Here is a 14,655-nt window from a genome sequence, read left to right on the forward strand (position 1 = left end):
GGCAGGGTCCAAGGGGGCTGGGGTTAAGGGTTTATTAAAAATTCATTAGAAAAATGAATTTTATGATTATACCACTCATAATCGTAAGTATTGTTTAAAGTATTTCCAATATCTTAATCGCATTCGCATTTCATTAAGCCGGTCGAATTTTAGCAATGCAATCGAATCGACTTTTTAAATGAATCGAATTGACTTTTTAAACGAATCTAGTCGACTTTTAAACGAATCGAATCGACTTTTTAAACGAATCGAATCGACTTTTAAACGAATCGAATCGACTTTTAAAACGAATGAAATCAACTGTTTAAACGAATCGAATCAACTTTTTAAACAAATTGAATCGTCTTTTTAAACAAATTGAAAAAATGTGATGAGTATTTTGTAATTTACGGATAACGATTTAAAATTATTTTTGATAGTTGTTTTTAATTTCATTTCAAGTTTAATATTTAAATTTAAAAATACGTATTTTTTAACAATGATGTTAGTATTAGTAACACAGTGAAAAAAAAAATACTAATAAGCTGCAAAACGTGTTTCAACCTAAGCCGTAGCAATGTTTTAATCAAAGGTATTCAAAAGCAATATGATTTTTACAACTTATTAAAAAACAATAAAAGGATAATAGACATGTGTGGCTATTTATTGGAGTTTCGCACTATTGGTGGATAATAGGTTGGGGGTTTCCGACATTCCTACAAGAACAAGGAACAATCAGGAACACCAGACGTTGACTTTAGATGCTTTCATTCCTTTTACGGTCTATCACACATTTTCTTTCACATCGGCAGAGATTTTTTCTTGAACGGAAAATTTCTCAGTCAAGAAATTTGAATCAAATATCTCCTAATCAATTGATGTTTTATACGTTTTGTGTTTGCTAATGAACTAACAACTCCATTGGCAGATAAAGATACTTAGATGCATCCCATACAAATAATTAGAATTTGACATATATCCTCCTAGTAAGGCCACTAATTACAAATTTTCTCAACCTAAAAACTCAACTACAAATTTCTCGTTACTAAAAATCATTAAACACGTATTTTCTTACCAAAAAATCAAATATATATTTTCCCTTTACTTAAAACAAATAATAGTTATCCATTTACTATATGACAATTTTACCTGTATATATAATAAAAAAGTGTGTACACATTTTCTCTATCTAAAACATATATATTACATAATTTACTATTTCAATAAAGTAAACTTATTTATTCACAGTTTTAGCTGTATTTTTACTAAAATATGTGTTATCGGTTTTGGATGTTTTAACCGGCATCGAATGCATTAACCGACTTAGGACACGTCAAGTGCCGGTTACCAGCGGCGGACCTACAATATGGAGAAGGGGGCAGCTGTCACCTTAAAATTTTATCTTCTTTACGCATATATGATATATGCGATTTTTTACAACCACCCCATAAAATTTTGGCACCCCTTGGATTTGGGTGAAAAGAGAAGAACAACTTATAAATTTTAGAGCTTTTTTTTTTGTCCGTCAACCAGTGGCTCCATTAAAGCTTTGCTACTGGTTTAATTAAGAGATGAAAATAAAAAAGAAAAGTGGAAAATGAAGAAGAGAAAGAAGTTGACTGTATCCTTTTTAGATTCCTTTCCTGCCGCAAAGTGTTATAAAAACACATTAGACTCCTCAAGTTTTGTAATTTGCACTTTTCACACAATAGATTGTAAGATTTATTTAACTTTTGATTTTTATTTATTTATAGTATATGTTAATTTGATATTGAGAATTTAAAATTATGATTCTCTTTAACTTTTTGTCAATATTTATTTATACTATATGTTAATTTAATCCAGTAATTAAAATTTGATTATGATTTTATTATATCTTACTAAATTTATTTGATAATTTATTTAATATGTATTTTATAGGTTATATTATTTGTTGTTATTTTCTTTTCTTTTTTTTGAACGAAAAACAAACATAATTTCCTGGGCATTTTATACAGAGTGATCCAATGACAAAAAGTCACCACCAGCTGGTCCAACCCAGCCGTACGGTATTCTTAAGCGTCTCCAAGTTATCTCCAGTTCCAGAGAAAACCATCCGCACGAAGGCTCACTAGTATTAAAACCTGGACACCTCAAGATCAAACTGAAAATTACAAATATACCAGTCTTTCTTTATTGAGTCACTCAAATCCCTTTCAAAATATTGTTAGTATGGTTTGAACTTGAGCCACCCATGCCTCTCTAAGTGTTGTTAGTTGTTATTTTCAGTATGTAAAAGTAGTTGTTACAAAAGAAACTAAAACCAATCATTAATGATTCATTCAATTACTTTCCTTGATTATCATAAACACGTTAATAGTTTTATAAATTAGACCATGCGTAGTCACAACTTTCCACCCCTAGGCGTTATGCGTCATGTGGTGTCCCGTCAGAGTTATAGTTTCTTCGCAAAAAGATGGTGTAGTCATAACTTTCCACCTCCTGGGCGTTATGCGCCATGTTTCGTCCAGTCACTATTAATTTTTTTTTTGTGTGTTTTTTAAAATAATAATTCATTAAATAATTAAATATAAAATTAAAAACTACATTAAAATTAAAAAAATACATTAAACTCACAAATAAAAACTACATTAAAATAAAAAAATGCATTAAATTAAAAAATATACAACAACAATAATAAGACTAAATGTTGTATTTTTCAAAAAATTCGTTTGCCGAATTGCATTTAGAGAATGGACTCTTAGGTCGTCTTCGGATAACTTCTTTGTTAAAACCTCGATGTCGTGGTCCATATTTTATGTGCGTGTGTTAGTGTATCTGTTAACTAGTAGTTTCTAGAATAGTTATACATATTTGTATTTCTTATATTGTGATGAATAGGTTTCAAAATATAAAAACTTGCAGAGAGTAATGCATGGGTACTTTATTTAGTATAATTGAAAACTTTGGTGTCGCAAAGTATGTTACTTTTGTTTTTGTATATGTAATAATGGTTTAGTCCTTCAACATAAATGTAAGTGTTGGCTTGATGGTTGTGTTGATGAGGGTAAATGTGTGAAACCAGTTTGGGACCAGATTTCGAATCTTGGGTTGTTCAAACATTGTGTGTTTTTTTGTTAAGTTAATTATGTTTAGTATATGTGATAGTGGTTGTCTTTCAACAATGTGTGAAGTGTGTTATTTATATTTTAGTATATGTGAGAGTGGTTGTCTTTTAATTTTAACTTTGGTGTGAGCCAGATGGTTGTGTTAAGTGAAAATGACCGAATTTGTGCATATTTTTTTGTATGCACAAATTAACGAATGTAACGAAAACCGATCGAATGTCAATTTTGTTTTTGCTTTTATTTTTTTGTATTAGTCTCGATACCGTAACGAACGTGATGGAGACCGACCAAATTTGCGCATACTCATCGCCTTAACGCCCGAGATCGACAACACTTGGGTTGTTATCAACATCCGGGTTTTACTGACCGACGTCACCCCATTGGCCAACTTCAGTTTTTATATTGTTTTTGTCTTATTTTTATGATTTAGTTTCGATACCGTAGCGTATGTATTCAAAACTGAACGAATTTGCGTCGACTTACCGCCTCAAAGTGGAACCGACAGTGCTTAAGTTTTAATATCACTCAGGTCCTACCTACCTACCCCAGCGAAACGTGTCGGGTAAACTCTAGTTTACCTCTATTATTGATATCTAATGGCGATTAATATATATCGTTTTATTATTTATTTGTAATTCAATTCAAACTTTATATCTATAATGTAATCCAACCCGACATGAATTTGCTTATCCTTAAACGATAAATGACCGACCCCTAAAATTTTCCGACCCCGTAAAAATGTTTATGGGTCCGTCACTGCCGATTACACACCCGGCACTAGTAACCGACTACGCATCCGATGCTGGTTAACGTGCATGACGCCAATTGCGTGTTTAGTGCCATTTACACATCTGGCATCGGTAACCGGTTATGCGTCCAACATCGTTACATGTTTCGGTGCAAGTTATTTATAATAAAATGGATAAATATGTGATATTTGTTTTAGGAAGGAAGATATATAATTTGTTAAAACAAAGGGTAAAATAGTTATTATTTAATATGTTTCTTTTAGTGAAATGGATAAATATGTAATTTATATGTATTCAAAAAGAAAATATGTAATTGATTTTTTGATTTAAAGAAATATGTAATTAATTTTAATAAAATGAATGAATATGTAATGTTAGAATAACCTCATATATGTTATGTTTATTATATTTTGAAAGCAGGCTGATTGGTTTACACCTTCTAAAAGAGGGCGAAGATTTCTTATTAAACAGTTTAAAGACAACGACAATTTTTTACTTTTTTTGGACATTGGCACTATGTAACCTTTTTCTTTTTCCACCAGACAGCTATATATAATGCCTCGGGCTCATTGACTTGGTAGACAAAGTCATAAGTCTTTTTAAAACACCTAAAACTAAAGGTCTTGAGTATACTGTATACGCCACTCTTTTTAATAAGAAATGAATGAACCCTTAGCAATCCCGGAAACCGCAGAAGTGAACTCCATCATGGTTGCTGCATTCTACCACGTCATAAGCGGTGGCAACGACGGTTCTGTGATTGGAGATAGTCTGGCGGAGCAAGAAGTATGCGGCTACTGTGGAATGCGAACTCCGGATTGTTTAGGGTGTGAATATTTCCTTGCATGTGGCGGAGAAGAGAGAAGACAGAAGAAGTATAGAGGGGTGAGTTTACGACCTTCGGGAAAATGGGCCGCGGAGATAATGGTGCCAGGGAAAGAGCGGAAGTGGCTAGGGACGTTCGATACGGTAGAAGAGGCAGCTAGAGCTTACGACATTGCCAACCTCCAGTATAGAGGAAAGTCCGCGAAGACCAATTTCCCAGTGGAGGAATACCCGGAGATTCAACTAGAAGCCTTAGAGAGAAGGACAAAAAAGAGATCGAGATTGATATTATAAAACGTATTTGTTATTTTGTGAAAGCCACATCACAACAGCTTATTTGTCGCATATTCATGTAGATTTATCAGAATTTTTTCATTTTATTTTTATTGGGCAAATTTTATATCTTAACATAGGTGTATTTATTAATTTCTTCTGAACAATCAACGAATAAAGCATTGCTAACTTGCATAATTCAATGGCAAGAGGCAACTGTATGCACTCATGATCGCAGACAACGCTGGATAACCAAAGCACGCCATCATGTTATGTGGAAAACCCTCAACCTCAAGGTCAACTTTTGTATACTCGGCCGGGATCGGATTTGAACTTGAGACGTTGTGGTCTCCAATCTAAATCTACACTTCCATTCCAATGTCAATTAAGTTAACGCTCATTATTTATCAATATTTAATTTATGAAAATTTCTCAAAATGTTCATTTGACCCACAAAGGTCCACAAAACGTTCACTAAATTTAAAATTTTCTAAATGTTTATTGAAAATACGTTGGACTTGACTGTAAAACTTGGAGCAACACCAACTTGAATGACACGAATGGTTAGTACAAAAAGTATAAAACGGAAGATCTCACGGGGCGGTCTGGTGGAGATCCAAAGTTCAGTGACAAAGTTGAATAACTTGATGTTATATTTATCTTTTTATTTATTATTAAATAAATTAGAAGTCTAGTATGAATATATTTCCTAGTTTGACTAGGATTAGAATTGTGAGTGCTATATAAATAAGCCCATCATTAGTTTTCTTTTATTAGCGATAGAAAGTATTTTGTTCTTGTTTCTTATTAATGAAAAGAGTCGCATAAACGTTTTATGCAATATCGTGTTTTGTGTTCTTGATTCACTTGTCTAAGGTTTAACAAGTGGTATCAGAGCCTAACGATCCAGGCTCGTGTTTCTGATTGGTAGCAAGTCTTGATTGCGGTAGTAGTTCCGATCAAAGATATAAGAAGCCAAGAAACCGATCGCAGTTGAAGTTCTGATCCAAAGATTGAAAGTATCGATATTGGTCAGCCCATTTATTTACTCTCTTTCTGTTCGATAGCATAGTCAAGGAGAAGGGTGTTTTTTTATTTTTTTGGAGTTCGGGTTGTTCAAGGAAAGATAAGTAGTATTTGTTACTTTCGGATTTAATTGCGTGGATGAAAAGAAATCAAGAAGTAGAAACAAGTTTCATTCCCTTGTTTTATATATGTTTTGCCTTTTGTGAGATATAATCTACATCCACCATTATTATTGCAATTATATTGTTTATGTTGTGTATATAAAATTTGTTCACCATTTATTTGGTGTGATAATTAAGTTCAAAAGTCAATACCTAGTGTTGTAAATTAAGAAAGAATCCGATCGCAGGTAATAAATACAATCCGATTGAAGTTTCTGGAGATTGAAGAATCCGGTCAAAGGCAAGAAATAATCCGATCAAAGCGACAAACTGATCTAGATCAAAGTAACAATCTTGTCATGGCGGAATTATAAATTGTAGGAGGAATCAAGAAGTTGAATCAAAGCAACTACAAATAATGGTCGACATGTATCAAATCGTATCTTCAAGGTCAAGATCTTTGGTATGTAACAAACGGTACCGAGACGAGACAACCTACAAACGATATTAACGGTAGTATCGGGAAGTGGCAGGTGAAAGCGGGTCATGCGATGTTTATCATTAAGACAACGGTGGATGATAATGTTCTTGATCACATTCAAGATCTCGAATACCCAAAGCAAGCGTGGGATACACTAGAGACCTTATTCACGAAGAAGAACGATGCTCAATTGCAACTAGTCGAAGGTGAGTTGATGACGGTTCGCAAGGTGATCTTCCAATTTCACAATATTTTCGTAAAGTTAAGAATCTGTGTCACGAGATTGGAGAACTCGATCCACAGTCTCGGGTTAGTGATGCTCGTATGAAGCGGATACTCATTCATGGTTTAAGGCTGGAGTATCGTAGCTTCGTTACCGCTATTCAAGGGTGGGCGACCCAACCCGGTATTACCGAGTTCGAGAATATTCTTGCTGGACAAAAAGCCTTGGCAAAATAGTTAGCCGGTGTGTCGATTAAAACTGAGAGCGAAGCCTTGTATGTCAAAAAATGGAGAAGCATCGGTTCAATAAAAATCAAAACCGTTATAGCGAGAAAGGCAAGAGCAAGTACTGGGAGAACGAGAAACGTGAACGACCGAAGAAGAAATAATGGAGCCGAAAGAGCAGAGATGACAACTATGAAGAAGATACATCGGACAAAGAGAACCGAGACAAGGAATCAAGGTACCAACCAAAACAGTTTCCTTTTAGGTGCCATAAAATGGACAAAAAGGGCATATGGCAAAAAACTGTTAAGAACCAATGAAGAAGGTAAAACAGCTGTTGTTAGAGAAGAAGAACCATGGGAAGTGGAGGCTAATACGGCCGGGGTTCAAGTAAAATACGCAGTTGACACCAAATTCAAACCGAACCTGGTAGATGAATGGTTTGAAGAAGGCTCATGTTGGTGGACAAGTCAAGAAGTTGTGTCAGAGTCGAATCCGTTGAAGGTAACCTTGGAATCATCTATTGAAATTTTGAATCTATAATGAGGAAATTGTGATTGAAGAAGAAAGTACGGTTGATCAACCTGTAACCGTGACAGTGACCTAACAAGATGAGAGAGAAATCGTGTTGGAATAAGTGCACGAGGAGGTAGTTCCGTCTCAAGTTACGGATTGTCATGAAGGAATAGAAAACGTTAAAAATCAATAAACCAACAAAGCTGATGTTGGAGTCTGCATGAGGTTCATGCAAATTTCGGGTGGTCCGAGTGAACAAATGAATAAAGGAGTTGACTTCGAGAGGGAACATGCATCGAGTGGGGATGGAAGAATTGTCTTGAGTTCCATGATAGTTGGTCATGAATTTGTGAAAAAAAAAAGTTGTTTCCCATCTGAAACCGGGTAGTGCAGTCCTAAACAATGTTAATCTCAAAACAAGTTCAGTTTCACCAAGAAAAAGAAACCTGCAGGTAGTATGGTGAAGTTGAATCCAAGAATCAAGCTCAAAGAGGTGCGAGCGTTAAAAGGTGTGAAGGAACTTGGAGGAACAATGGTAGTTGGTATTGAGATAGAGTGTAAAACTTGAAGCAACACCAACTTGAAGGACCCGAATGGTTAATACAAAAAGTATAAGGGTGGTACGAAAGATCTCAAGGGGCAGTATGGTGGAGATCCAAAGTTCAGTGACCAAGTTGAGTAACTTGGTGTTATAGTTATCTTTTTATTTATTATTAAATAAATTAGAAGTCCAGGATAATTATGTTTCCTAGTTTGAGTAGGATTAGAATTGTGGGTGCTATATAAACTCATCGTTAGTTTTCTTATGTTAGAGTAGAAAGTATTTTGTTCTTGTTTCTTATTAACGAAAAGAGTCGCATAAACGTAATATCGTGTTTGGTGTTCTTGATTCAATTGTCTAAAGTTTAACGACACTACCATTCATTAATATCAGCCAATGGTCTTTCTATAACTATTAACAACGCATAACATACGTTGCAAAAAAATGGTATAACCGGACAAATTTGAAAGTGATCCGACCAAACTTTTTGTGACATTGAGTAAATTATTTTCTCTCTATTTATGTTATGTTGTCCTCACGGGGCTGAATCAATATGAAGCCTTGACAATAATGTGTAACATCCTGTTTCCTGCTTCGGTTAATAAAATAATAATATTAGTATTGTGAGTTGGGCTTGTGTTGGGTTAAATATATGTGGGTAATGGACTTGGATTAATAAGGAAGGAAGAAAGACCATGGGCTTAAGCCCATGACCCATAGTATATAAACCATAATTATCCATTAATCCATTCATTTCCACTCATTCTATACACCATCCAAAACACACACTTAAACTCTCTCATCTTTCTCTCTTCCTCTAGCCGAACCCAAGAGGAAACCGAGCATCGATCCAAGGTAATGATGTTATGACCTTATATGGACCCAAACCCGCTAGATCTAGTCACGAAACGATGAACCGACACCCTCAACCATTAAAGTCGCAAGATCCGGATGGAATCGGTTATAAACCGATCGAAAGACGGGCTTTGGGGTCACCCTAGATCGGATCCAAATCGAACGGGACGAAAAACGGTGAAAAACGGAGGCAAACAAGTCGCTTTTCCGGCGAGATCCCGGTTTTCCGGTGATGACGACGCCGGAAAGGCGGCGCCAATAATTGGGAATATGATGAAAGGACATCTGACATTTCTGTCAGATTCCCTAAACCCTAGGCGCGTGTAACGAATGGAGTCACACCTATTCATTAAGGAAGAAGTAACGAATGAGCTACATTCGTTAGCCCATTCGTTACAGAGAAGTGACTAATGAACCCTCATTCTTTAGAAGGTCCATTCGCTATAAAAGTCCATTCACTATAAAGGTTCATTCATTATAAATGTCCATTCGTCAAGAAGTAACGAATGAGTCCATTCGTTATGAAAGAAAACAGGCGTTAGGAGGCAACCAATGAGCCCCATTCGTTAAGGTACTGTATAACGTATAAGAGTTTGAAAGAATGACAGAAAGATCTCTGGACTTAGAATAAAATGATTTAAATACATAGAAGCCCTTGACTTTATCAATTGATGAAAGATACCTTAAAGGGGCAATGAGTTAACAATAAAATATTATTAAAAAATTCTAATGGAAATTTGGTTAAAAACAGTTAATGAAAAATAAAAATTTTCCGAGCTGACCTGCCAGCTTAAACCCAGCTGCCGCCCCTAGAACCCCGCTGCCAGGGGTGCTGCCTCCGGACCCCCGTTTGTTGAGGGTTATATTTAAACCAGAAATGCGATATGAGTAGCGATAGTAATTGATACGCGTAATTGTTATACAGTTAGCCGTGCACAACTAAAGAAAGGGATTACCATTAACTCCGAACGTAACCGAGCTTAGGTGAGTTTCTAGCGCCACTTCCTTGTTATGTTTTCGGGGTTGTGTGCATACTCAATGTGAATAGTTAATACACTTACCTTAAGTGGTAAGTGTATGCCATATATGATATGTTTAATAGTTATCGAAGTTATGAATGAATGCTTGTCGGTACGTGCACGATCTTCGGATATTGCCCGTATCGTCAAGGAAGGTAAATGTTAGAATATGCAATTGCGTATACCCGATGTACCCGATATAGCTTATTATATTATATATATACATACTATATTCCATTATTTTATTTGTCGAAACTTGTTTATGTCAACTATTTGTGACATTTATCTTTATGGTAACCATCTTTGTAATCGATTAGTTATATTTTGTCAAAACCTGGTTGAAACCTAGCGGGATTTGAGCCGGGTATGCCCGATGGGTATTTGATCAAAACCCGATAAGAAACCCGAAACCCGATGGGAAAACCCGAAACCCGACGGGTAATTACCCGATTAAAACCCGGCGGGTTTGGGATGGACTTTCATAACCGGGTATGGGTTTGGGAATACCCAAACCCGACCCATTGCCATCCCTAGCTAGTAGCGAATAAAAGTTAAATTACCATTGTTAGGGGCGAATAAATGGTTTACAATTTTGATCTCTCCTACAGCGCTATTGTTCCCATATTTCATCAATACTAACTCCGAAAACCCCTTTTATAATTAAAATAATACCCAATACTCCTTGTAATTATATGTAAATATCACTTAAAAAAAATCCAATATTGCATCTCCATATTACGGCTTGGACCACCATTTTGCCGCCCTTTGACATTAAGTTGGCTTCTTCACTTGTTAGTTACTGTTAGTGTGTGCCACGTATATGTAGCAATGAGTGTTGTAAAAACAACTACAAATAAAAAAGGAGACTTTCATTCATACATCAGGCATTACTGCGGGAATGAACACTAACTTGTGGATTTAGACTCGCAGTCTCATAACTATCAATAATATACTTCAGTTAATTATCAATAATCACAAATATTATGTTCAGATATATTTTCACATAGCCAGCTTTAAATGTCAGTGCATGCTTATACCGCGTGCAATCTGAAACGATGTCGTATGTTACTAATATGTCTACTAATAATATGTTGGAATCAACACACGTTTTTATAAGTACATAAACCATATTTGGATAAGTTTTAATGTAAATCTGATGTAAATAGATAACTAAAGATAACTAATGTTATACTTTGAGTGATTTACAAGTATTAATGGAATAGGAGCTGAATTGTACGTTACGAATGCCAGAAATCAGAAGATCAAGTTAAACAGACAAAGGAGGCAAGAGTTAACAGCCGCATGGTCCGTATACTTCCACTGGTTCACGATCTGTGCCCTAATGTGAAACTCCGTTGTTTACAAGTCACATCAAATAGGCCGGTAATGGACATGCATGGTTCGTATATAAAAAGCCCGCCCAAATTGTGAAGACCCTGCAATTATAGAATAAGCTCCCTTTTAACCCTAGAGCACTGTGGTACTGAGAAGGACGGATTAAACTCTCTCAAACGACTGTGGAGGCGGAATACGACTTCTGAACCTACTTTTTGAGGTGCAAATCAGTCGGAGAGGCTAAGGGTTGAAGGTATGAGCTTTGGATACGCTTCCGCATGATTCTCGAGTTCTAGATTCCATGACTTTGATTCCTTGAATTGCTTTGTTATTGTTCTGTTGGTATGTCAGGCTAAAAGCCTTAGTAACTTTTTTGACGAGATAAAAAAAATTTTTAATTTGAGTTTGATTTGACTATTATTGAAGTTTGATTTATGTATGTAGGTTGATTTCAATAGTTTGTAATGTGATGTATATGATTACACGTGACTAGCGTTTGTTATATTGAGTTGTGTGGATTAGATTTACTTTTCAATGAGGATATGCTAGTTAGATTATCTAGTTTATCTTAAGTTACATTGATTTTTTAGATCGAGAAAATATGCAATTGATTTTTAAGATTGAGGAAATTATATGTAATTAGTAATCTTAGGAAATGATATATGTAAATACCTCTAAATAATTATTTATAAAAAGTTCGAATAAACTTATGTTATCTTTAGTATATTATAAAAGCAGGGGCTGACCATTAATTTATACCTTCTGAAACAGGGCGAAGATTTATTAAACAGTTAAAAGACAATGACATTTTATTCTTTTTTTTTGACATTGGTACAATTAATGTAACCTTTTTCTTTCTCCACGAGAAAGCTATATGTAACGCCTCTGGCTACTAGGTAACAAAGTCCCATCTAAGTCTTCTAAACAATTAAACCAAAGTTCTTGAGTTCAAGTGCACGCCACTCTTTTTAATAAGAAATGAATGAACCTTTAGCAATCCAGGAAACCGCGGAAGTGAACTCCATCATGGTTGCTGCATACTACCACGTCATAAGTGGCGGCAACAACAGTTCTGTGATTGGAGATAGTCTCGCGGAGCAAGAAGTATGCGGCTACTGTGGAATGCGAACTCCGGACTGTTTAGGGTGTGAATACTTCCATGCATGTGGCGGAGAAGAGAGAAGACCGAAGAAGTATAGAGGGGTGAGTTTACGGCCTTCGGGAAAATGGGCAGCGGAGATAATGGTTCCAGGGAAAGAGCGGAAGTGGCTAGGGACGTTCGATACGGTGGAAGAGGAGGCCAGAGCTTACGACATTGCCAACCTCCGGTACAGAGGAAAGCCCGCAAAGATCAATTTCCCATTGGAGGAATACCCGGAGATTCAACTGGAAGCCTTAGAGAGAAGAACAAAAAAGAGAACCAGATTAATATTATAAAACATATTTGTTATTTTGTGAAAGCCACATCACAGCAGATTATTTGTTGAATATATTCAGGTGGATTTTGTTAGGGTTTAGTGGTTATCATTCAAAAATAATTTATTAAAACTTCAGTTCAATAAATATGACAAATAACAATTAATTTAATTAATTAATGCACTTACAACAGAGTAAAAACAAGTAATCAACACTTTAACGAACCCGACATGATCCGGTTATAAAACCATACGAGCACGATAATAATAAACAATTTATTAATACTACCGATGAGAAATTATATATCTATGCGGTTAATAATTAACCGTTTGAGACACCTAGGTTCAACGACCTATTGCTAGTTAAAGAACGAACTAAAACGGGTTGCAGTGGTGACGGGCATGATGGCAGCGGCGGTTGGTCCGGATTCAGCTGGAGCAGCGATGGAACGCAGCTGAAGCGGCGACAACAAATTGGTGACGCTACGGCTTCGATTGGCAACCAGCGGTGGCTATAGAATTGCCTTGCGGCAGCACAGGTGGCGCAAGTGGAGGGGTTCACAAGTGGAATTATGGCCTGCACACTTCTCTTATTTTCCAAAGAAAACGTGGAGTCCTCTTCTTTTTTTTCATCTCAATTGCATATTAGGTTACTAGTTTTAGAGCCCGTGTTTATGATCTATATATTTAAGTTACAAATAAAGCAACGCATAATATATATATATATATATATATATATATATATAGAAAAATGTATTACATCTATACTTGTATTATTATACATAAATTGATTTTATTTATATCACAAAATGATTTTTTCAAAAAAAATTAAACTTAATAATAAAAAGATAATGCACGTACAAAAACATACCTAAGAACATTCCATCTATTAAAAATTTATTCTCACCATCATATATGTATAATTGAAAGAAATTTGATTATGAACCAATTTCGAAGAATACTTCTCATATAATAATAGTTTTGAGCTACCATGAAAATGATTTTGATAAGTTTGAGGGGCTTTTCGACTTTGCCAATTGACAAAAAAATAACATGTTAACTCATACAATTTTGTGAATGTTTTGCTTCATTTGAACATAACTTTGTATGACATGTTTCATATACAATATTATGATCACAAGGAAAAGTCAATGCTGACATAAATGTTTCTAATTTGATAAAAGTTAGAAGCATTGATAGGTTTGGAGGTGGCATGTCGGAAGTGTTGGTCAATTTTTCTTAAATTTTAATAGTCATGGGAAAAATAGTCAACGTGCAAAATCTCAAATCTTTTGACTATTTCCAAAAATCTTTAAAAATAAATTCGAAACTCAACCACATTTTAAATTCTAACTTTCATTTGTTTTACATTTTCAAGTCAAAACTTTGAACCTGTAAGAAGTTTGACGATAAATCTATTTGCATTCTCAAAATTTTAAAAATATTCATATTACCTTCTTTTTTACCCGTAACAATTTGAGCCAAATATAATTAATTTGTACCTCACATCTATTTAACAACTTTTAACCCGTAACAATTAAATTTAAGTTTTCCAAAAAACCCGAAGCAATCATTGATAAAAAATCCAAGAAATTATAAAGATGATAAACTTTATTATATTTGAAAGTGATTGGTATATACCATTCTTACAATTTAACACATATATGTACGTATAGTTTAATAAATTAACCAAAAAAGTAAATAGATAGATTTAAATAATATATTTATAATTTATAAATTTATATGACAATGTACAAAAAAACCAATAGATAAATGGATTTATTTTTAAAAATGGATAAACTTTTAAACATATATGTATAATTAAATGATTAAAAAATTACTACGTAAATTGAAAGCATATTAGAGTTTTTTTAATGGTTTTTATTTACAATCTTCAACAATATACATAGTATAATAAGTTAATGATAGCATTTAAAATTATACACTTTTTAATATTTAACAAACACGGTTTGTTGTTGATTTTTG

The sequence above is a fragment of the Bidens hawaiensis genome, unplaced genomic scaffold, assembly GCF_021521415.1.
Source record: "Bidens hawaiensis isolate Kalapana, Puna unplaced genomic scaffold, B.hawaiensis_p1.1 tig00007430_1, whole genome shotgun sequence".
In the NCBI taxonomy this organism is placed as follows: Eukaryota; Viridiplantae; Streptophyta; class Magnoliopsida; order Asterales; family Asteraceae; genus Bidens; species Bidens hawaiensis.